General features: G+C 46.8%; 1 protein-coding gene across 1 annotated transcript in view; it reads right to left on the bottom strand.

Moving 5' to 3' along the window:
* LOC120927933 (MORC family CW-type zinc finger protein 3-like) overlaps nucleotides 1-13,192 on the bottom strand; it is a 51,241-nt gene extending 38,049 nt beyond the window's left edge. The window contains exon 1 of the mRNA XM_040338950.1: nucleotides 13,132-13,192. The gene's annotated coding sequence lies outside the window, so the exon portion shown is untranslated. The remainder of the gene's footprint in view (nucleotides 1-13,131) is intronic.
* Between the last annotated feature and the right edge of the window lie 1,623 nt (nucleotides 13,193-14,815).

The following is a 14,815-nucleotide window of genomic DNA, read 5'->3' as shown; positions in this document are numbered from 1 at the left end:
ATACCATAAATAAATAAGCCCTACCCTGAAAATAAGCCCTAGTGTGCTTTTTGTGACTAAAATGAATATAAGACCCGGTCTTATTTTCGGGAAAACACGGTATCCCATTTCTATCATATAGATAAGCATGACAGGGATCGTTATCTAACATTGGCGTGCTCCCCTCAGACGCGTTTATGTTCATGGCGGGTCGACTCTGAAGTCATTCCAACAACTTAGAGAGGACTTTGGTCTTCCGCACTCCATGTATTTTCCGTACCTCCAGCTCCGCCACGCCCTCCAGTCTCAATTTCGTGAAATTCCTCCTAATCTAGACCAAATGGATATTCTTGCCAGAGTAATGGGACAGGATCCACTTAAACTTATTTTGGTATTCTATAGCTCTTTGCTTCGTCCCACCGCAGCGGCCCTTGCCTATGCTTTGAAGGATCGCTGGGTTGGCGACGTGGGGGAGATGGAGGATGACGAATGGGAGGATGCGTTGGATACTTGTAAAAAGGTCTCTATCATGCTTTCTGACCACCTTGTACAGATGTATATTATGCATAGATCTTATCTGACTCCTCTTTGTCTGGCTAAGTACAGGCCCGACCATAACCCTTTATGCCCCAGGTGTGATAGCCCGTCTAGCACCTTTTTTCACCTTATATGGTAATGCCCGGTAATACAGCACTACTGGTCCCACATAGTGAAGTTTAGACACAATGAGATGGGGTCTCCACTGACACTTTGCCCGAAGCAGTGTCTTCTGGGTGTGTTCCCAGACCCGGACTCTGACAAATTTCATAATTTTTTTTGCAAGAGTCATTGTTTATTGCCAGGTTACTAATAGCGAGAAAATGGTTACGGGCCACACCACTCCAGGAATGGATTTCTGCGACTAATGCTGTCCTGCCTAATAAAAAGGAAATCTATGTGCATTGGGGCTGCCCGGCCAAATATAACAAGATTTGGGATTCCTGGCTGGGCACTGCAGCCACGTGTAGCGAAGGGACGGCTGACATATGAGGTACCCGCCACTGCTTCTTGAGCTCTAGAGCAGTGTTTTTCAACTCCAGTCCTCAAGGCACACCAACAGGTCATGTTTTCAGGATTTCCTTTAGATGAAACGGCTGTGGTGATTACTAAAGCAGTGAAACTGATCAAATCACCTGTGCAAAATAATGGAAAGCCTGAAAACATGACCTGTTGGTGTGCCTTGAGGACTGGAGTGGAAAAACACTGCTCTAGAGCACATGATTTGTGGAAACTCGTTGTACACCAGTCTCTTTATTTTTTGTTAATATTCTTTTTTATTATACTTATGTTGCCATTGTCATTCTCATGTTTGCCTTAATTCTTCAGAATAAACACCACGTTATCTGTTAAAAAAAAAAAAAAAGATATATTTATTAGGGCCGAAAAAACTAATCGATTAATCGACAACTAATCGATTATGAAATTAATCGATTACAATTTTCATAATCGATTAATCGGCCAGTAACATAATGGGGTTAAAAAAAACTAAAATTAGCCTTTTATAGTACAAAAAAGCAAATCACTGCTGTAAATATTACTTTCACTGTCCCACAGTAAAAAAAATTAACTCCTTACAATAGCGATTATTTGCTCTTTTTGTACTTATTTTTGTTTTTTTAACCCCATTATGTTACTAAACATCTCAGGCCTGGGTCACACCTCTGTTTTTTGGTGCTTTTTGCAGAAACACACTACAGTTCATTTACATGTTTTCATATGGGACACGCTCACATCCATGATTTTTTTCGGCTGCTGCGTATTTGAAAAGGGCAAGGACTTTTTTTACGCAAAACGGTGCTTTTTTTTTTGGTTCAATATACTTCAATGGGGAAGCTGCAGAAAAGCATGAAATGTGTTTTTGCTGCAATTTGTGTTTTGTAATCTGCCCAACAACAAATTGGCCCTAAAAGAAAATGTAAAAATGCCATTTTTTTTTTTAAGGCTATTATCCGATTAATCGAAACAATAATCGGCCAACTAATCGATTATGAAAATAATCGTTAGTTGCAGCCCTAATATTTATTGAGTGTTTATATATATACGTATTTATCGGCGTATACCGCGTACTTTTTTGCCCTGAAAATCAGGGCAAAATCATGGGTGCGCGATATACGCCGATACCCGCGCCGAGTTTGAATACTGCGCCGGCATATACCGAGTGCAGCACACTCGTGTATAGTCGGGCAGTCTCGGCTCCTCTCGCGCTCACGTCCTGGACGTACAGTACAGTATTCAAACTCGGCGCGGGAAACGAGCGGGGAGGACGCCGCAGTTGGACGCCGGACCCGACGAAGAGGACACCCGAAGCCGCAGACGGACCCGACGAGGCCGCCGATGGATGCCGCGCAAGACACCAAAACTGTAAGTACAAACATCTTTTTTCCACAGGAATTTCGGGGCAACTTTAGGGGTGCGCGCTATACGCGGAAGCGCGCTATACCCCAATAAATACGGTATATATATATAACTATTGCAGAGGAAAAACCCTGAGCTGTTTCTCAATGCTTAACAAGTCATACAAGAGTATTCACACAGGAGATACACCAAATACTGTGGGTCGTATGAAACAGTAAATACAATTAGTAGCTGTCTTGAGTAACATAGGGAAGAGTATATCAGACTACTGTCACCCTCCACATTTGAGGAAAGCTCTGCGCTGGTCTGTGGCAATCACTGAAGAGCTTTGTGATTCTGTTTCAGCAAGGAGGGTGCAACCGCTGTTAATGACAGGGCATATACCGTATTTATCGGGGTATAGCGCGCTCCCGCGTATAGCGCGCACCCCTAAAGTTGCCCGAATTCCTGTGGAAAAAATATGTTTTTTACTTACAGTTTTGGTGTCTTGCGTGGCGTCGGGTGTCCTCTTCGTCGGGTCCGGCGTCCTTCCCGCTCCGAGTCTGAATACTGCGCCGACATATACCGAGCGCAGTACACTCGTGTATCGTCGGGCAGGCTCGGCAACTCTCGCGCTGACGTCCTGTACGCTCAGGACGTCAGCGCCGAGACTGCCCGAAGATACACGAGTGTACTGCGCTCGGTATATGCCAGCGCAGTATTCAGACTCGTGGCGGGAAAGCGGGTATCGGCGTATACCGCGCACCCACGATTTTGCCCTGATTTTCAGGGCAAAATAGTGCGCGGTATACGCCGATAAATACGGTAATTCTGGGTATCTGCCAGGCTAGAACAGCCAGACATTTTTATTTATTTATTTCATTAAATTCTCTATTTCTTTTATTTTTAAACAAGGGAGGTATACAGAGATAAAGACAAAAGGACCATACAGAGTCCAATGACAATACAAACATTATATATATATATATATATATATATATATATATATATATATATATATATATATATATATATATATATATATATATACTTTACATCATCCTCTTCAACTCTATTGCCCTTCATATGTTAAATCAGAGGGAAATATAAATGTATCTTTATTTATTTATTTCAAAGGCTCCAGTTACTCTTTACTTTAAATAAATGTAAAAAATGATCACATTTCAGTTCCAGCTCATACAGAAGTCACACTGAGGTACTGGAAGCAGGCTCATCCTGCCAGCCGGTGTAATATTAGCACGCCGCCGAGCTCTGCTGGCTGAAAATGAACAGTGAGATCACAGATGTAAACAGAACAAAGACAAATCCCAACCCAATGAGAATCCCCAGCACAGGCCCGCCTTGATGACTCAAATAAATAAATAATAGATGGTTTTGCATTCCTCGCATCACAAAGCTGCAGGACATAAAAATGAAAATGAAAGCAAATCTGCCAGTCTGTATGTATGTGAGAGGTAATTTACACTGCGGAGGGGAGGGGGGAGTCCTCCAGCATTTGCTGATATTCCTTCCAGTAGGATTTCCTTGACACAGCAACACATTTCCTTTATGAGTCACGTGCCGTTTTTTTTCCATTCTACAAACACGAGCCTACATTTGCAACTCTTTTGCAATGCTTTGCTTTAAAAATCACCTAAACCCTATGGGCCAGATTCACAGTGAGAGTACGCCGGCGTATCTACTGATACTCTGGCGTACTTTCAAATTTGCTGCGTTGTATCTTTAGTTTGAATCCTCAAACCAAGATACGACGGCTTCTGGCTTCGATCCGACAGGAGTACGGCTTCGTACGCCTTCGGATCGTAGGTGTAATACTTCGGCGCCCGCTGGGTGGAGTTTGCGTCGTTTTCCGTGTCGGGTATGCTAATTAGCTTTTTTCGGCGATTCACGAAGGTACGAGCGGTCGTCGCATTCTCTTATGTCGTCGCTAGTCGGCTTTTCCCGGCGTATAGTTAAAGCTATTTCGTGGCGTATAGATAGACGTGCCATGTTAAAGTATGGCCGTCGTTCCCGCGTCGAATTTTGAATTTTTTTTTGCGTAAGTCGTCCGTGAATAGGAAAGGACGTAACTCACGTCGACGTTCAAAAAATGACGTCGGTGCGACGTCATTTTCGTGCAAAGCACGGCGGGAAATTTCAAAACGGAGCATGCGCAGTACGTTCGGCGCGGGAACGCGCCTAATTTAAATGATCCACACCCCCTATCATTTGAATTAGGCGGGCTTGCGCCGGAGGGATTTACGCTACGCCGCCGTAACTTTACAGGCAAGTGCTTTGTGAATCAAGCACTTGCCCGTAAAACTTGCGGCGGTGTAACGTAAATGCGATACGTTACGCCGCCGCAAATGTACATGAATCTGGCCCTTAGTCTACCATTTGAAAGAAAATTAACAAATGCACCAGCAAGGATAAAATAAAAAGATGCATTTATTACAATATTTTTATTATACACGATTTATATAGCGCCAACAGTTTACGCAGGGCTTTACAACGTATAGGGGGGGACAACACGATTACAGTACAGTTCAATACCGAAGGTACAGGATTGCCCGGCTCGAAGAGCTTACATTCCAAAGGTGAGGGAGGGGGGGGTGGTACAAAAAGTAATAGATGCAGAGAATAATTTGATGGGGGTGGCTCGGGACAGTTGTTAGGTGGGTGTGGGATAGGCTTCGCTGAATAAATGAGTTTTCAGGAATCTCCTGAAGGAGGACAGGGTAGGGGCTGATCAGACATACCAGGGAAGGGAGTTCCAGAGGATGGGAGAGGCTCTGGAGAAGTCCTGAAGGAGAGCATGGGAGGAGGTAACAAGGGAGCTAGAGAGCAGGAGGTCCTGGAAGGGGCGGAGAGGACGATTTGGGTTGAGGTTGGTGATGTAGATGGGGCAATGTTGTGGATGGCCTTGTATGTTATGGTTAGCATTTTGAATTTTATATGGTGTGGAAGGGGAAGCCAGTAAAGGGATTTGCAGAGAGGAGCAGCAGTCACCCATCGGTTAGTGAGATGTTTTAGTCTAGCAGCAGAATTCATATTAGACTGAAGGGGGATAGCCTGTGTAAGGGTCGGCCATTAATGTGAGAGTTGCAGTAGTCGAGGCGGGAAATAATCAGGAAATGAATAAGTTGCTTTCTGGTGTCATTAAAGTGGAGTTCCACCCATAAATATAACATTACATCAGTAGTTTTAAAAAAATGTCATTAGTCCTTTACGAATTTTTTTTTTTTTTTTAGATGCCTTCAAAGTGTTGTTGCTAGGCAGAATAGTTAATCTTCCCACTTCCTGCACCTAGGTGCTTAAGCTTCCTAACCTACACCGCACAGACTCCTGGGAATGTAGTGGGTGTAACTTTCCAGGAGTCTGTGCACTCCCCAGTCTCAAATAATCATGTGACTTGGACAGCACAGGTGCTGAAACCTGATCTGACACTGCTTGTGCAGCACTGAGCATGTGCGAGATCTGCAAGGCTGAAATCCAGGAAGTCATACAGTCTGGCTTCATGATGCCCACACTTAAGATGGCCCCAGTCAATTTCTATTTTATAAAGTGTCTAAATGCTGTAACAACCTAACAAAACGGACCTTAGTTTACAGACTATCTTTACTAGAATACATTAAGCTTGTGTATTACAGGGGTATTTATATTTAAAAAGTGAAATTGTGGCCGTAACTCCGCTTTAATCAAGAAGGGTCGAATTCTGGAGATGTTGCGAAGGTTAAGGCGGCAGGATTTAGCCAGTGATTGGATGTGGGGGACTGAAGGAGAGACCAGAGTCAAGGATTACACCCAGCACCCTGGCATGTGTGGAGAGACCAGTAATTGTGTTGTTGATAGTAATGTTGAAGTCAAAGGGAAGGGGGGGGGACCGTGAAGGAAAAAATGTAACAAGATTGAGTTTGAGGAAGTGGTGTGACATCCAAATTGATACGTCATTCAGTAAGTTTGAGATCCGTGAGACGATCGAGGGGGTGAGTTGAGGAGTGGAGAGATAGATTTGGATGTCTTCGGAATAGAGGTGGTATTGGAAGCCATGGGAGGTTATCAACTGGCCCAGGGAAGAGGTATAGGGAGAGAATAGACGGGGCCCAAGGACGGTGCCTTGGGGTACCCAACAGAAAGAGGAAGAGGAGGGGAGGAGATTGCATTCAGGCCTGCAGAGCTTTGTGACCGTGATTAGTGCATCCAGGGTGTAATACACAGGTAGATTACAGGCTCCGACCTCAATCATCTCTTGCTCTGTCTTACCAGTCTTCCCTCACTATTTCCCATTACTGCGAATGCTACCCTCCAAAAACAATAGTAAAGCGGGCCATTGACGGCTCGAATCTCAGCCAGTTCCTGCTGAGATTCAAACCATGTATGGGCAGGCTGAATATACCCAAGTTAATCAATCGAACAATATGGGTTCAACCAGCCTGCTGGATTTTACTGGCGATTATCGCTAGCAGTTGCTATAGCCACTAGCGATAATCACTACCTTCTCACGGTGGGGACGGCTTCCCCTGCCAGGAGAAGACAATGGGGTTGATTTACTAAAGGCAAAAAGACTGTTTACTTTGCAAAGTGCAGTTGCTCCAGAGCTTAAAGCGGTGGTTCCCCCTTAAAAACAAAATTTTCTTATTACACTGCCCCCCCACATTCCATCACGATTAAGGCTCTTAATATTTTTTTCCTGCTGTACATACCTTAGTACAGCATATTCACCAGTGCATCCGGGTTTGCGAGTCCCGCGGGAGTGGGCGTTCCTCACAGGCTGTTGACTGACGTTTTCCCCAAAAACGAGCTCTCCCCCCGTCGCGTAAGCCGCGTCACGATTGGCGAAAGGAGCTGAACGGCGATGCGCATGCGCAGTATAGCGCTGACTCGCCGTTCGGCTCCTTTCGCCAATCGTGACGCGGCTTACGCGACGGGGGGAGAGCTCGTTTTTGGCCAAAACGTCAATCAACAGCATGTGAGGAACGCCCACTCCCGCGGCACTCGCAACCCGGATGCACGGGTGAAGATGCTGTACTAAGGTATGTACAGCAGGAAAAAAATATTAAGAGCATTAATCGTGATGGAATGTGGGGGGCAGTGGAATAAAAAAATGTTGTTTTTAAGGGGGAACCACCGCTTTAAGCTCTGCTGACTTCCATCATCCAATCATGTGCAAGCAAAAAAGCAGTTTCTTTTTATTTTCCTTGCACGTGATTGGTTGCTCTTTGCAAAGTGAAGCTTTATCTCATTTACTTAGCTCTGGAGCAACTGCTCTTGCAGAGTTCAACTGCACTTTGCAAAGTGCACAATCTATTTGCCTGTAGAAAAGCAACCCCAGTGACTTGGCAGGAGGGATTTCCCTGTCAGCACTGTGGTGCAACCCGTGTTTGCAAGAAAGAAATTTGCACCGTCTATGGCCTGCTTTTGGCTCAGGAGATGGATGTGACAGGTATAGTGGGCAACCACAAAAAGTTTTCCTCATCGGAGATGGCGCGGGAGCACCCGAGAGCCAACTGAAAAATCGGCTCGGGTGAGGACACCGCTGGATTCCTGGACAGGTAAGTGTCAGCAGCTACAGCATTTAAAGCTGTTGACTTGTATTTTTTTCTAAAGGAGCCTGAAGCTTCTCTTTAACTACTTCAGCCCCGGACCATTATGCACTTATGCCACTTTTTGCGATGCGGCACTGCATCGATTTAACTGACAATTGCTCGGTCGTGCAAAGTGACTCCCAAACAAGATTTGCGTCCTTTTTTCCCCACAAATAGAGCTTTCTTTTGGTGGTATTTGATCACCTCTGCGATTTAAATTTTTTGCGCTATAAACAAAAATAGAGCGATGATTTTGAAAAAAATGCAATATTTTTAACTTTTTGCTATAATAAATATCCCCCAAAAATATATAAAAAAACATTTTTTTCCTCAGTTTAGGCCGAAACGTATTCTTCTACCTATTTTTGGTAAAAAAAAATGTATAGCGTTTACAAAATAGGGGATAGTTTTATTGCATTTTTATAATTTTTTTTTTTTTTACTACTAATGGTGGCGATCAGCGATTTTTTTCGTGACTGCGACATTATGGCGGACACTTCGGACAATTTTGACACATTTTTGGGACCATTGTCATTTTCACAGCAAAAAATGCATTTAAAATGCATTGTTTACTGTGGAAATGAGTTGCAGTTTGGGAGTTAACCACAAGGGGCGCTGAAGGGGTTATGTGTGACCTGAAGTGTGTTTACAACTGTAGGGGGGTGTGGCTGTAGGTGTGACGTCATCGATTGTGAATCCCTATAAAAGGGATCACACGATCGATGCCGCCGCCACAGTGAATAACGGGGAAGCCGTGTTTACATACAGCTCTCCCCGTTCTTCAGCTCCGGGGACCGATCGCGGGACTCCAGCGGCGATCGGGTTCGCGGGTCCCGCAGTCACGGTGCTTCGGACCGGGTCGCGGCCGGACAATAGCACAGCACGTACCTGTGTGTGCCCAGCCGTGCCATTCTGCCGACGTATATGTGCAGGAGCCGGTCCTTAAGTGGTTAAAATGATCGTGTGTGGGCTTCACATCATTATTCGGCTTCTGAAAAAACTACACTTTTTTTTTCTCGAACATGCTGCATTTTTTAACAACGTTTTAAACAATGTCTTTTTTCCGGGTTGTAAAAAATGATCGTGTGTGGGCTAAAATGACATGAAAAACCCGCGCATGCTCAGAAGCAAGTTATGAGACGGGAGCGCTCGTTCTGGTAAAACTACCGTTCATAATGGAGTAAGCACATTCATCACGCTGTAACAGACAGAAAAGCGCGAATCGTCTTTTACTAACACGGAATCAGCTAAGCAGCCCCAAGGGTGGCGTCATCCGCATTGGAACTTCCCCTTTATAGTGCCGGTTCACACTGGGGCGGCACGACTTCGGAGGCGACTTGCAAAACGACTTCTGTATAGAAGTCAATGCAAGTCGCCCAGAGCCGCCCCCAAAGTCGTACAAGAACCTTTTTCTAAGTCGGAGCGACTTGCGTCACTCCTATTAGAACGGTATTATTGAATAGAATGGGACGCGACTTGTCAGGCGGCTGAGTCGCCTGACGAGTCGCCCCAATGTGAACCGGCTCTTATAGTGTCGTCGTACGTGTTGTACGTCACCGCGCTTTGCTAGAGCATTTAAAAAAAATGATGGTGTGTGGGCAACGTCGTTTTAATGATGAAGTTGGAAAAACGTTGTTTTTTCTACATGCCGAAAAACGACCGTCTGTACGCGGCATTAGGCTGAATTCACACCTATGGCATTTGTTGTGCTTTTTGCATTTTGCAGATTCGCACTACAGAACGTGTTCCATAGGAAACCAGGTTACATGGACTGTAGTGCAAATCTGCAAAAAGCACTAAAAATGCCATAGGTGTAAAACCAGCCTAATGCCGCGTACAGACGGTCGTTTTTTGTGATGAAATAAAACAACGTTTTAAATCATGAAATAAAACAACGTTTTTGAAACTTCATTTTCTAAAACGACGTTACCTACACATCATCGTTTTTTCAAAATGTTCTAGCAAAGCGCGGTTACGTTCAGCACTCTTTTCCATTGAAGCTCGCTTCATAACTTGCTTCTGAGCATTAGAAACGTTGTTTTAAACATCGTTTTGCCCACACACTATCATTTTAATTGACACAAAAAACAAAGTTTTTTAAAAACGACACAAAAAATTCAAGCATGTTCGAATTTTTTTTTGTCGTTTTTCAGAAGACATAAAACAACGTTTTCCCCACACACGGTCATTTTAACCACTTGCTTACTGGGCACATAAACCCCCTTCGTGCCCAGGCGAAATTTCAGCTTCCAGCACTGCGTCGCTTTAACTGACATTTGCGCGGTCGTGCGACGTGGCTCCCAAACAAAATTGACGTCCTTTTTTTCCCACAAATAGAGCTTTTTTTTGGTGGTATTTGATCACCTCTGCAGGGTTTTTTTTTGCACTATAAACATAAAAAGAGCGACAATTTAAAAAAAAAATATATTTTTTTTGCTTGTTGCTATAATAAATATCCCATTTTTTTTTTAAAAAAAACTATTTTTTTTCTCAGTTAAGGCCGATACGTATTTTTCGACGTATTTTTGTAAAAAAAATCGCAATAAGCGACTGGCTTGCGCAAAAGTTATAGCGCCTACAAAATGGGGAACAGAATTATGATTTGTTTTTCATTCTTTTTTTTTTTACTAGTAATGGCAGCGATCTGCGTTTTTTATTGGGACTGCCATATTGCGGCGGACGTATTGGACACTTTTGACACAATTTTGGGACCATTCACATTTATACAGCGATCAGTGCTATAAAAATGCACTAATTACTGTATAAATGTGACTGGCAGGGAAGGGGTTAACACTAGGGGGTGAGGAAGGGGTTAACTGTGTAGCCTGGGTGTGTTCTAACTGTGTGGGGGGAGGGGGGTGACTGGGGGAGGTGACCGATGCTGTGTCCCTATGTACAAGGGACACAGATCGGTCTCCTCTCTCCCTGACAGGACGTGGAGCTCTGTGTTTACACACAGAGCTCCACGTCCCTGCTGTTACCGGCTGTGTCACCGACGATCGCGTGTACCCGGCGGACATCGCGTCAGGTTCCTCCACCCTAAACTCGCTCATCCATGTCTTTATGAACCTTGCTTTGTGCACTGGTGTGCAGTCATGTTGGAACCGGAAGGGGCCGTCCCCAAACTCTTCCCTCAAAGTTGGGAACATGAAATTGTCCAAAATGTCTTGGTATGCTGACGCCTTAAGAGTTCCCTTCACTGGAACTAAGGGGCCAAGCCCAACACCTGAAAAACAACCCCACACCATAATCCCCCCTCCACCAAATGATTTGCACAAAGCAAGGTCCATAGAGACATGGATGAGGGAGTTTGGGGTGGAGGAACTTGACTAGCCTGCACAGAGTCCTGATCTTAATTGAATAGAACATCTTTGGGATGAATTAGAGCGGAGGCCAGGCCTTCTCATCCTACATCAGTGCCTGACCTCACAAATGCTCTTCTGGAAGAATGGTCAAACATTCCCATAGACACTCCTAAACCTTGTGGAGCCTTCCCAGAAGAGGTGAAGCTGTTATAGCTGCAAAGGGAAGGGCGGGGGCAGGCCCACCCAATATTGAACCCTACGGACTAAGGCTCGGTTCACATATGAGCCACATCAGGGGTCCGGTGTGTGCTGCTGGTTCACCTTTTTTAGGTCCTATTTCAGCCCGGATCTGCTGCGGAGATATGTGAACCGACTCCATAGAGAGCCGGTCACAATCTCCTGTTATTGCAAATTGAATGCAGGAAATCACAATGGTGTGCCATTAACCACTTCCATACCGGGCACTTACGCACCTTCCTGCCCAAGCCAATTTTCAGCTTTCAGCGCTGTCGCATTTTGAATGACAATTGCGCGGCCGTGCTACACTGTACCCAAATGAAATTTTTATCATTTCGTTCCCACAAATAGAGCTTTCTTTTGGTGGTATTTGATCACCTCTGCGATTTTTATTTTTTGCGCATCAAGTAAAAAAAGACCGAAAATTTTGAAAAAAATTAAGTTTTTATTTTTTTCTGTTTCTGTTAATTTTTTTGGTAAATAAGTACGTTTTCTACTTCGATTACGGGCACCGATGAGGTGGCGCTGATGGGCACCGATCAGGTGGCACTGATGGGCACCGGTGAGGCGGCACTGTTGGACACTGATAGGCGGCACTGATAGGCAGCGCTGGTATGCGGCACTGTTGGGCACTCATAGGCGGCACTGATGGGTGGCACAGAAGAGCACTGATAGCTGGGCACTGAGGGGTCCATGTTGCCAGTCAGTGGGCACTGATTGGCATCTATTCTTTTTTACTGCCCTTTTTTTTTTATTATTGTTTTTACTGCCCCCCCTTTTTTTTTCTGCCCTTCCCTGGTGGTCCAGTGTGGCGATCCGAGGGGGGGCTGCGCTGATAAACAATCCCCTCCCTGTCAGGAGAGCCGCCGATCGGCTCTCCTCTACTCGTGTCTGTCAGACGCGAGAGAGGAAGAGCCATCAACGGCTCTTCCTGTTTACATCGTGATCAGCCGTGATTGGACACGGCTGATCACGTGGTACAGAACCTCCGCCGGAGGCTCTTTACCGAGATCGGAGATGCAGGGTGTCAGACCGACACCCAGCATCACCGATCGCCGCGCCCCCCCCACGGGCGCGTGCCAGCATGAAATCCTGCAGGACGTCAATAGACGTCCAGTCAGGATTTCACAATCACTTCCCGGACGTCAAGTGGTTAAAGTTCATGTGCGTGTAAAGGCAGGAGTCCCAATACTTTTGATAATATAGAGTATATCACATTTATTATAGAGGACTGAACATCTGTCCTAAAAGAGGGACAGCTGAGAAGGAAATTTGGACCATTGTCTTCCTCATGGGTGGGCTCTCTGGCTTCCTCATGGGTGGGCTTTCTGGCTTCCTCATGGGTGGGCTTTCTGGCTTCCTCATGGGTGGGATTTCTGATTCCCCCATAAATTTGCTTCCAGACATTGTGAGCTGAGAGAAAGTCCCACCTCACATTATACATTCCCGTGTCCTTCACCTATAGACACTGATCATCGCTCTATAATTCATACCGAACACACACAGAGAATAGAGGATGTGACCGGAGACTTCTCTGCAAAGAAGGAACAGCTCAGTCCGGTTATACAACAAACACACCCAGCCAGTCACCGGCATATTCCTCCTATCACTCCGCTCACCCCATAGAAGACCATTCACACCGGCCGACTCACCTCACTTCATCCCTTCCGCTCCTTCCGCCTCACCTCAGCTGAGCGGGAAAATTCAACGCCGAGGAACGGGGCGGGGCTTCAGGAAGTTCAAACGCGGGTCGCGGTCCCTGCGCTAAAACACGTGACGGCAGATGAAGCTGGTGTTGGGGGCGCGGACCGGGGGCTCGGGGCGACCCATGCGGAGCTGTATAGCGGAGATTGCCAGACCCGTGTCATCTCCTGGAAGAGATGATTTCTAATGCAGCAGAGAAAACAGTAAGTTTAGTTAGAAACATTCCTAACTTCTATCGTCAACCCTCAACGACCATTACCTACGTCCTGCGTCCTTCACCACCTACCCACATCCTGTGTCCTTCACCACCTACCCACATCCTGTGTCCTTCACCACCTACCCACATCCTGTGTCCTTCACCACCTACCCACATCCTGTGTCCTTCACCACCTACCCACATCCTGTGTCCTTTACCCACAATGTCTATTCCCTATATTCATTTCCATCTTCCACCCCTAGCTTTCATCTCCTGCCCCCAGTGCCCATCTCCTGCCCCACAGTGCCCATCTCCTCCCCCACAGTGCCCATCTCCTGCCCCACAGTGCCCATCTCCTGCCCCACAGTGCCCATCTCCTGCCCCACAGTGCCCATCTCCTGCCCCCAGTGTCCATCTCCTGCCCCCAGTATCAATCTCCTGCCCACAGTGCCCATCTCCTCCTCCCACAGTGCCCATCTCCTCCCCCCACAGTGTCCATCTCCTGCCCCCCAGTGCCCATCTCCTGCCCCCCCCAGTGTCCATCTCCTGCCCCCCAGTGCCCATCTCCTCCCCCCCCCCCAGTGTCCATCTCCTGCCCCCCCCCTGTGTCCATCTCCTGCCCCACAGTGTCCATCTCCTGCCCCACAGTGTCCATCTCCTGCCCCACAGTGTCCATCTCCTGCCCCACAGTGTCCATCTCCTGCCCCACAGTGCCCATCTCCTCCCCCACAGTGCCCATCTCCTGCCCCACAGTGCCCATCTCCTGCCCCACAGTGCCCATCTCCTGCCCCCAGTGTCCATCTCCTGCCCCCAGTATCAATCTCCTGCCCACAGTGCCCATCTCCTCCTCCCACAGTGCCCATCTCCTCCCCCCACAGTGTCCATCTCCTGCCCCCCAGTGCCCATCTCCTGCCCCACCCAGTGTCCATCTCCTGCCCCCCAGTGCCCATCTCCTGCCCCCCCCCAGTGTCCATCTCCTGCCCCCCCCTGTGTCCATCTCCTGCCCCACAGTGTCCATCTCCTGCCCCACAGTGTCCATCTCCTGCCCCACAGTGTCCATCTCCTGCCCCACAGTGTCCATCTCCTGCCCGGGCTGCCCCCAGTGCCCATCTCCTACTCCCAGTGTCCATTTCCCATCCCACAGAGTCCATCTCCTACCCCACAGTGTCCATATACTACCCCCAGTGTACATCTTCTACCCCTAATGTCCATTACCTACTCCCATGTGTTCTTCACCACCTACCCCCCCCCCCCCCACCCACTGTCAATTCCCTATTTTCTGTTTCCATCTTCTACCCCTAGCTTTCATGTCCCTGATCCCCCCTTAGTGTCCATATCCTACCCCCCAGTGTACATCTTATACCCCCCCAACGTCCATTAACTACTTCCCTGTGTCCTTCACCACCTACCCCCAATGTCTATTCCCTAGCTTCAGT

The sequence above is a fragment of the Rana temporaria genome, chromosome 2, assembly GCF_905171775.1.
Source record: "Rana temporaria chromosome 2, aRanTem1.1, whole genome shotgun sequence".
Taxonomy (NCBI): Eukaryota; Metazoa; Chordata; class Amphibia; order Anura; family Ranidae; genus Rana; species Rana temporaria.
This window is presented reverse-complemented; position numbering and strand designations above follow the sequence as displayed.